Source organism: Dipodomys spectabilis, unplaced genomic scaffold (assembly GCF_019054845.1).
Source record: "Dipodomys spectabilis isolate Male_0828 unplaced genomic scaffold, ASM1905484v1 ptg000350l, whole genome shotgun sequence".
Classification (NCBI taxonomy): Eukaryota; Metazoa; Chordata; class Mammalia; order Rodentia; family Heteromyidae; genus Dipodomys; species Dipodomys spectabilis.
In genome coordinates, this window is record NW_024871027.1 from 45,244 (window position 1) to 54,751 (window position 9,508).

Below are 9,508 nucleotides of genomic sequence, written 5' to 3' on the forward strand. Positions count from 1 at the left end.
TGCCTGGGTAGGCTTTGAACCATAATTTTCCTATCTTTCATTCTGTATATCTATGATAGTTAAAAAACTGTAAATATAAATAATATTTGCATGTGTTCTGATCTCAAGAATACCAGTGGAGGAAAAATGATGCAGTTCATTTTATTGTGGTGTTCTTTTCAGAACAAGGAGGGCCTCACATTAGCAGAGGTGTAGTAATTTTTCAAAATAGAGATAAGGTATTCATGATGTGAATTAAGGAATTTTAAGGTGCCCCTTACAAGTTGGAAACTGTTGGGCTAGGATGACTTTATCGCATAAATCTTGGGATTGAAGGTCATAGAAGTAATAGCTTACTCTGATAAACAATTGTTTACTCTTGAATTAATTATTACACATGCTTCATAGTCTTATCCTCTACCAGAATGTGGCTATTTTTCTATTGACTTCTCAATCTGTAACACCCCATTAGAAAATGCATCCATTGCAGAATTACATAACAAGCAAACAGATACTGTTTTGAATCTCTCAGGAATGTTGCGAATTTAAAAATGAGTAGTTATTAGTCATACGAATTTTGAAGAACACATATATTCTGTCCTCTTAACAACTTACTTACTTTTAAAAGTTATGGGTTTCCATAGCATTAAACTGTTTTCTGTTTTAGAATGAGAAAGTACTAAATTTATTCTTTTTTGAAAAATTTGGCAATTATATTTGAAAATATTTTCTAGTTGGATAACATTCAAGTTGATGACCCGCTGATAAAGAAGGGGTAATTAATTCAAATTAGATGCCAAATATTATTGATTTTTAAAATATTACTACATAAAGAATATTATTTACTGTGCCAATACAGTGAAAGTATATTTTACGCAGCTTATTTTTTTCAATTTTATTATCAAAGTGATGTACAGTGGTGTTACAGTAATTGTACGGAATTAAATCATAACTTTACAAACTTGTTAACACTCCCTCATTTTTCTCATAGTTTTCCTTCACCCCTTCACCCCTCACAAGTTGTAATGTACGTTTCCAACATATTGTCTTGTGAGTATTGCTATTGCATTGGTTTTCCTTTTGTCCTTTGTCTCACCATTATGCTTTTCCTCTTCCCTTTGCTAATTAAGGTAAATATATACACAATACAAAATGAAATACAGCAGGGATAAATCATAGGGGAAAATCCCAAAGAAATCAGAAATCACATAGTTCATCAAAAACAACAACCACAAATGAAAAAAATCTAGTTCCATATATTTGAATTCATTTTGCTTAGCATCAGCTAATATGTTTATATATACGCATAATAAAGCCACTGGAAAATAATAGCTGCATGGATACTATATCATGAAACAGCATGTTAACTTTTTGATGGTAATGGTGGAATTAAGATTGATGAATTCATGGTTCTGGTAAAGGATTTTCAAGACTTTTAAAGTTATGACAGGTAAATTTTAATTGTTCAAAATTTTAACAACTTAGCATATTAAGAAAATTTAAAATGCAAAGAAATCCAAGGAAATTTAGTAGAGAGGGAGCAATGTGGATGAAGATGGCTCTTTTTCACACTAAACAATCTGACCTCAGAAACCTTGCTGTAAATCCTGTAGGTTCCCTTGGAATGGTCTTTACCCAGGAACTATATTCTCACCGTTTGAAACAAGGTTGTATCGCAATTTATATTCAAAGTTCTTAAAAAAATGAGGCTTCAAAATTTTTGAATTTACCTTTAATTTCCAAGCAGTTATTCTCTGAAAAAGATAATTTGAGTCAAAATATTTAGGGAGAAAGTGCCCTTCACAATGGAAGAAGGTGTTGGGATTACACATTTCTTTTCATAACACTTTCCACCATGTCTTTGGACGTAAAGCAGTGAAACACAGAAAAAAATCTGATTGTATACTTCAAACCAATGATTTCACATTTCTAAGTGACTCACAAAAAATAATATCCATATTAATATCAGATAGTGAAGACTTCAGTTATTACATATGCCAAAAAGTTCAGAAAAGAATTGAGCAAATGGAAATATTAATTAAAAAAAGTTTTCTTAGAAGCCTTAGCTAACTGTATTGTCTTCAGCAGTGAAGGGAGGCCAAAACTTTTTTATATAAATTGTCTTAGTATTTTTACTCCCTAAAGTGATTTTACAGAGCCCATTTGGCTCACTACAATGCGGAACTGATTGAATGAAGACATGAAAATAAATTCCACATCCAAATGAGGCAACTTAAAGAGTTTTAAAAGAGAAATAATGAAGATGTAGCAGTGGTGGAGCCCATATAGTCCTTCAGGTTCACTAGACCTGAAGCCAAGAAGCTGTGATTAATTGGAACTCCGGCAAGAGCTAAGAGGAGGACATAGAAGTAGGACACAGAAGCATTGTCCTTTTGTAACAGACAATGTCTTCCAAGGTATGGGTGATTTAACTCTATTCTCCTCCATACATCTTGGTGAAGAAATCCAAGACCAAGAGAAAAATAATCTATAGAAATAATTTTGCATGGAATAACTTCAGGGTTCCTGATATGGTATCTAAGGAAAATCTTAACAGAGAAGATAAAAGTGCAGTATTTTTTGGTTTCCTCTAAACATCTTGTTAGCAAAATATATCTTTGAGGTTAGACAATTCTGATTGAACCAACAAGTGATGGAGTACTTAATTTTGACTTTAGACACAAGAAGTCTTTCAAGGTCAAAGAAAAAATATAGCCAAATATTTGTGATCACAGCTTCTTGGACAGTTTTTTGGAGACATTGTTTTACATTAGATTTCTCCTCATTAACATAGATGTTGTTTCATGGCAACCAAATGCAAGAGGGAAGTTTAATGGACTCACTTGGCCAATTAAACAGCATGAAAGAAGCAAAGGGCAAATAATATTTAATGAATTACTTTGACTAACAATTACTTTGCCAGAAGAAAGAAGGAAAAATATAATTCAAAATCAATTGACTTAAAATATGAAGAAAGAGTAGTGAAGAGATATTAGAGAAAATATAGAGGATTGTTTTCTCTCCAGTGGAGTAATGGGTTCTTGATCTTGTTCCTTCTATTCTATCCTCACAAGCTACCAAGTGTGTCTCAGGATTGTATTATCCAGTTTAGACAGAAAACTCGTAGAAGAAAGATACTATTTGCAGCAGATGTAGGTGATTTATAACCTTAGATAATCTATTTAATTCTGTTCAAATTTCTCCCCTATCCCAAACTTCCCATTTTGAACAGCTTTGTTTGCTTTTCCCAATACTGCCCTACTTTAACTGATTAAAATTTTGAGATGTCATATTCATATTCTCTAGAGATTGTTGTTAGGTTGTAATTTTTGTGTGCTTTTGTTTCTTGTTGTGTTTTTTAACTGAATTTTAAAAGGTTGTGCAATTGTGTTACAATTAAATATATCCAACTAATTGTCTAATGCTCCTAGATTAGAGTCACTCTTTCCATCATTCCTCACCAACCCGTTCTCCAAGATTTATTTCCAATTTACCACTTCCTTTATCATATGTGCACATTGAGTATTCTAACTGTACTTGCCACTTGTTCATTATTCATTCATTCTATGTCTTTTCTATAATTCCTCTCTGGTTTGAACTTCCTGATTGTCATTCTGTTAAACTGTGTATTAATACTTTGAAAGGTTTATATACATTCCATGGACTTTCAATCCTGCATATTCTTGAACTGATGTCAGCTTATATTTCCATAATTGATTCATCTGCAGCAACAATTTGCAAGACTGGAGACGTGAAGCACCTAAACATGATTTTATTCTCATTCATTTAAAAGATTAATCTTTAGTCAAAAAGAAAGTTAAAAATGGCTTAGAACATATTCCTAACTACGAATTTTTATAAATGGCTTTGTACAATGGTGAGATTCTTTTATTTTACATGGAATAATATTTTCTACTACCTATAAGTTTTGGAAAACGAAGAAAATATAATTTATTCGTAGAGAGGAATATGATAGAAATAGAAGACAGATATTGTTTGTCATATCTCTGAAAAGTACCGATATTCAAGACTTAAAGTCATATTTCTTACTATGTTAGACAGAGGGAAAACATAAAATAACATATGATAAGGCAACTATTTGTGACTTTTTAAAATGTAACTTATTAAATGATGTAATTTATTAGCTAATGTTTGGGTTTGAAATTTAGGAGGCTGATCTATTTATCACATTTCTGGAAGGCCCTTACTGAAAAACACAAATTGTGGGTGGTACTATTTCTACACTTTAATGAAAGGTTTAACGTGTTTTGCATTAGTGTTGTGTAAATATTTCAACTCTATTGTAACTTGCTCCCTACACTTGAAAAGCTTGTAATGTCACTAAGTATCATCAACTTGTCAAATGTTATTTTGGCGAATGTGATTTTGAAAAGTTTATTTGAAAAGGAATACACTTTTAGGAGATTCAATGTAGATTATCATTGGTTTGAGAGTGACATTTTTATACCACAGAACCATGTTGTACTGAAGTCCCAGTGTTTTGAAGCACTTCTTAGTGCTTCAAATGTTTTTTCTGAATTACATTTGACCTCTAAGTCAAGTTTTCTGGGCTTTGGTAGATCAACTATGGATCAATCCTTCCAGGAACTATTTTTTGGCCAATTTATGTTGGAATAAAATCTTTCATTAATCATAGGCGTGGGGTATTAAAAATAATCTTATGACATTTTGTGAAATTGTTCACTCATATGGGCTGATCATCTGTAAGTTGAATGTTTGAATTACAGTACTTTCTCTCAAATTTTGTGATCTCATCCTTCATTTTAAATTGCCTTGCATTTCACAATTGCTTACTGCTAATTCCTGCATCTCAAGGAATTGTGGCCCTGAAATGTAGGAAATGAGAAATTGAGATGGGTATTCAATTACTTTGTTTTGACATGTTGCATGGGCCTTGGGGGGAAGTCTTGCCCCTATTATCTGATGATGCAGGCAACTGGGACCTGGGATCCTAGGACCCGTGGTTACTGCAGAAGAATAATATTTTTTAGACATCTTAGCAAAATTTGGGCATAATCAGTAGGAATGCTTCAGAAATATGGAGAAAAACAGCCTGGGACAAGAGAGTTAAAAGAGTAAACAGAGCAGCAGAGTAAAATCCATTATAGATTAGAGGAAAACATTGTTTTTTACCATGTGGATTCAGAAGACCAAGAACAGTTACAATGTATCACAAGTTTATACTAAAATCATTGCATTGATACTTTTTATAGTTTAATATATATTTTAAACCTAATTATTTATATGCCAACTCTATTTATTGGAATAAATAAGTATCAATTTATTTGTCCAATTATCAACTAATTCCAGTAAGTTTCACTGTGTGAAATATAAAATCAGCACATATAAATAAAAAATATATAACTATATATAATATAATTAAAAGACACATGTTTTGCATTGTTCTGTTGTAGTTACTGTATCAAAGGCAACTTTGTTTTAAAGTATTATTCCATTATCTCTACCTCAGTGTTTGATAGAGTTAGACCTAAAACTTTACCATTTGTAGATTTACAGCATGGAGGCAATAGGAAACACTGTGATTAAAACATTATCAATTTAATGCCTAATAATGAGGAGAAATATATGGACTTCTGAAAATATTTGGTGATAAAAAGGCAGTAGTGTAAGTTCCTGCCTGGTTGGATGGTAGACAGGCCAGGACATTAAGTAATCATGCATCCCAACAATTTTTTCACCTTCTTGGCTTTAGCTACTTTTGAAATGGAAGGTATAATAAACAATTATATTTTGATAAAATACCTTCTAGTCTGAACAGTTCTGTTTGAACTGTTCATCTCTCTATGATCCCTTGTAACCAAGATTAGTTTTGTTCCAGTAAGACAATCCATGCTGTCAGGGTAAGATGTTCTGGTTTGTCTGTTCCCATATGGAAAAAGGGTAAAGGCTCAGGTAGACATTTGTGCCAGTAACACCTCATTTGGGAAAATGTCAGCTGAAGAAGTTTAGAAGTAGCTCTCAAGCAATGCTTACTTTGAATCCATTAGGTCCACAAAGCTAATTCAGTTGGATAAATAAATACTTGAAAAAGCCATCACTTTTGGACCTATCTATAAATAATTGAGAGTATGATCAAATTCCAAATCAAAAGACTTAAGATAGTCATTCACAAAAAAATTTGCAAATGTGAGTAATCAACTGTTCAATATAATTTTTTCCACTATTCACAGAATTTAAGGGAAATAAGATCGATAGCATTGTTAGGAACAATAAGGTTTCCTTGTTACAAGTAGGCACCCATAGGTATAAGCCTGTATAAAGATTGCTTCATTGACTACATAATTTAGAGGATACTACATGCTTCAGCAGCATGTATACTCAAATTACAATACAGATATTAACATGGCACTTGCACAAGGATAATATGAAAATTTGAGAAGCATTCCATATTTTTCATTCTTCAGATGCAAGAAATGAAAACAGTTATTAAAAAGTTGATTACAAAATTACAAGTATAAAAATACACACAATTCATATAATTAAATTTAGTTTGACATCAGTGTATTAAATCTTCACCTCAGATAGGCGTTTACATAATATAAACTTTACAAAAATTTTCAAATTAGACAACATTGTCATTTTATCCCAAAGAAAAATAATATTAAGACCTAGAAAAAAAAGGAATAAAACTGTTTCTATATGGAATTCAATCAGAAAGGACATGTTAATGAACCTATATATTATAAAATAATGTAGTATTCAAAGTATATCTAGGAGAAAATAAAATAAATTATGAACATTATGCAAAAATAGAATATAGAATATTTTAAAATATACATTTTCATGCAAGCACCAGAAATATTTTATCTTCTGTACAACTAAAAAATCACAAACCCCGAAGAAATCATTGTACATGTATACAAAAACTATTGAATACATTTTGACATCCAATGCAGGCAATTCACTTGGAAGAATTCTGCGGAATCCATGAATTTTTACAGTAAAATATTGGTGTTGCCAGGCACTGGTGGCTCATGCCTATAAACCCTAGCTACACAGGAGGCTGAGATCCGAGGATCACGGTTCAAAGCCAGCCTGGGAAGGAAAGTCTGTGGTACTCTTATCTCCAATAATCCACTAGAAAACTGGAAGTAGAGCTCTGGCTCAAGTGGTAGAGCACTCATCTTGAGCTGAAAAGCACAGGGATAGCTCCCAGGCCCAGAGTTCAAGCCCCATGACCGACCAAAAAATAAAAAAAGATATTGCTCTTAGGACTTAGGTGAACAATTTGTGCAGCCTTCCACAACTTCATAGAGGTAATGATACATACTTATCCTTTTGGCAATATCAAATGCAGTTTCTTCTATGTTGTTCTTCAGGCCTGGTTTTATATAATGGTTCAAAAGAAGGAGATCAAGTGTATCTTTGCTATCTCAATTCTCAGCAGCAAGATGTGAGGGTGTCAAGAGGCCTTTAGTTTGGGCATTGGTATCTGTATCATGAGGAAGTAGGAAAGAAGCCACTCTGATATTATTCCACGTATATGCACTATGCAGGGATGTCCAGTCATCTACAGTTATTGCATGTGCCTCTTGAGACACCAACTCACTGACAATGCCTAGGTGTCCACTGTAGGCTTCTCGATGAAGAGGGGTATACACATCGTCATCCCTACTATTCACATGAGTGGCCTTTTGGGAAAGAAGTCTCCGCACTGTAGTAAACTGAATATTTTTGGCAGCCCAATGAAGAAAATTGCTTGGATCCTTCTCCATTTTTTTCTTGCAGTTGATACCATTCCTTACTTTTTCATGTTGTTCCTCATATTCCTAAGAATTGTCTAACCAGAGACTTTGAGTGCCAGTGGGAATGAGGTGTCCATGTATTTCCCTAATAGTTCATATTGTTTGAACTGGTCAGAAATATTCGGTGAATTTTCTGCATCTGTTTATTCACCATTATTTGTTTTCTGTTTTTCCAATTTTACTATTCGAAATTATTCTAACTGGAAAGTAGGGAATTTATGGAGAGCAGAGGAAAGATGTTCCTCCGTATTCAAACATACACACTGAAAATGAGGACCAGTGATGTCTTCATGTGCAAATTATTCTAGGAATGAGATTATAGGATCTAATGCCTTCTATATAAATGATTTGGGAAATGGCAAATCAAAAAGTGAAATGATGCAACCAAAAATATAAAAGCAAAATAAATTAGGATAATTATGGAGCAATCATATTATCCATGAGAACCAAGAAAGGGAGAAAGAGAGAGACAGATGTGCAGTGACCTAGCTAGCCACAAAATCTATGCCTCTGATCAATTTATAGAGCAAACAAAATTTTATTTTTTAAAAAAGATGGAAATAGAATTACTTGAAATTAGTAAATACATTTTTAGTAGCCTACATAAAGAGACATAACTTTGGTCAAATTACAGAAAATCAACTAAATCCTTGATAATTCTAGTAACAGATCTGACTGAAATCAGTTGAATCATGCTTTTCCTGTACAATGAAGGAATAGGAGGGTAGTAAAGCAGCTACAGAAGGCAGGGAGATGGTATCTGTGACAAAACTTTGTGGAAACAGGCATTGAGGATTTCTTACTCATGATTCACTTGCACTGGAAGCATGATTCTGAACTATTGCTTGCTGATTCTGAACTACTGATTTGATCATTATATTCTCCAAGAAAAAAATGTGAATTGATAGTTAAGGACTACCAATACATTTTGACCTCCTCACTTTCAATCATCAATATCACATGAAGACGATAGACAGGCCTACTTTTTAGATGAAAGCAAATGTCTTTTTAAAAAACAAGGAATGTATGTAGTCATGCAAAGGACTTCTATTTTACCAATGCCTCATGTATTTTTCTAATGTTGGGTACCAATATATAATGGATCTATTAGAAAACTCTTAACGCTCATATGTTCAATAGTGAGTTCTCTTACACTATATCATGGTATTTTTTGTGTATGGTCTTAAGAATAAATTTACATTACTAACTTGTATTTCTGACAGGACAGTATCATCACTGTACACCTTGCTTCTATACTCTCATTTTTAAATTAATATCTAAATATGTGCATTAGATACCTATAGAGGAAAAGGTAGAAGCCACACTCATGGCTTATGTCTTTAGTAGTAATTAATCAGAAAGATTAAATGTGAGGATTGTGGTTTGAAAGCAGACCAAGGAATAAAAAGTCCATTAGATTCTGATTTGAAGGTAACCAGCAAAAGCTAGAAATGAAGCTGTGGTACAAGCAATAAAATGCTAGCCTTGAGAAAACTGAAACAAAAAATAAATACTGGGACAAAGCCAGGTCCTGAGTTCAAGCCCTAGTATTTGCACCAAACAATGAATTAATTAATAAGGCAATTAATTAATTAAAAATAAATTAAGTGGTCACATGTGGAGAGGCAGATAAAATGTAACATGTGTGGTGATGGTTTATGTATTATTTTGCAATAAGGCATATTATCATTTGTCCTAATCACTAATATTTTATTTGAACTTTTTTGTACAATAAACCCTGA

General features: G+C 32.8%; 1 pseudogene; it reads left to right on the forward strand.

Annotated features, from left to right (window-relative positions):
* The first annotated feature begins 6,318 nt into the window (after window positions 1-6,318).
* On the forward strand, window positions 6,319-6,415 carry LOC122095422 (annotated as a pseudogene).
* Window positions 6,416-9,508: the final 3,093 nt, after the last annotated feature.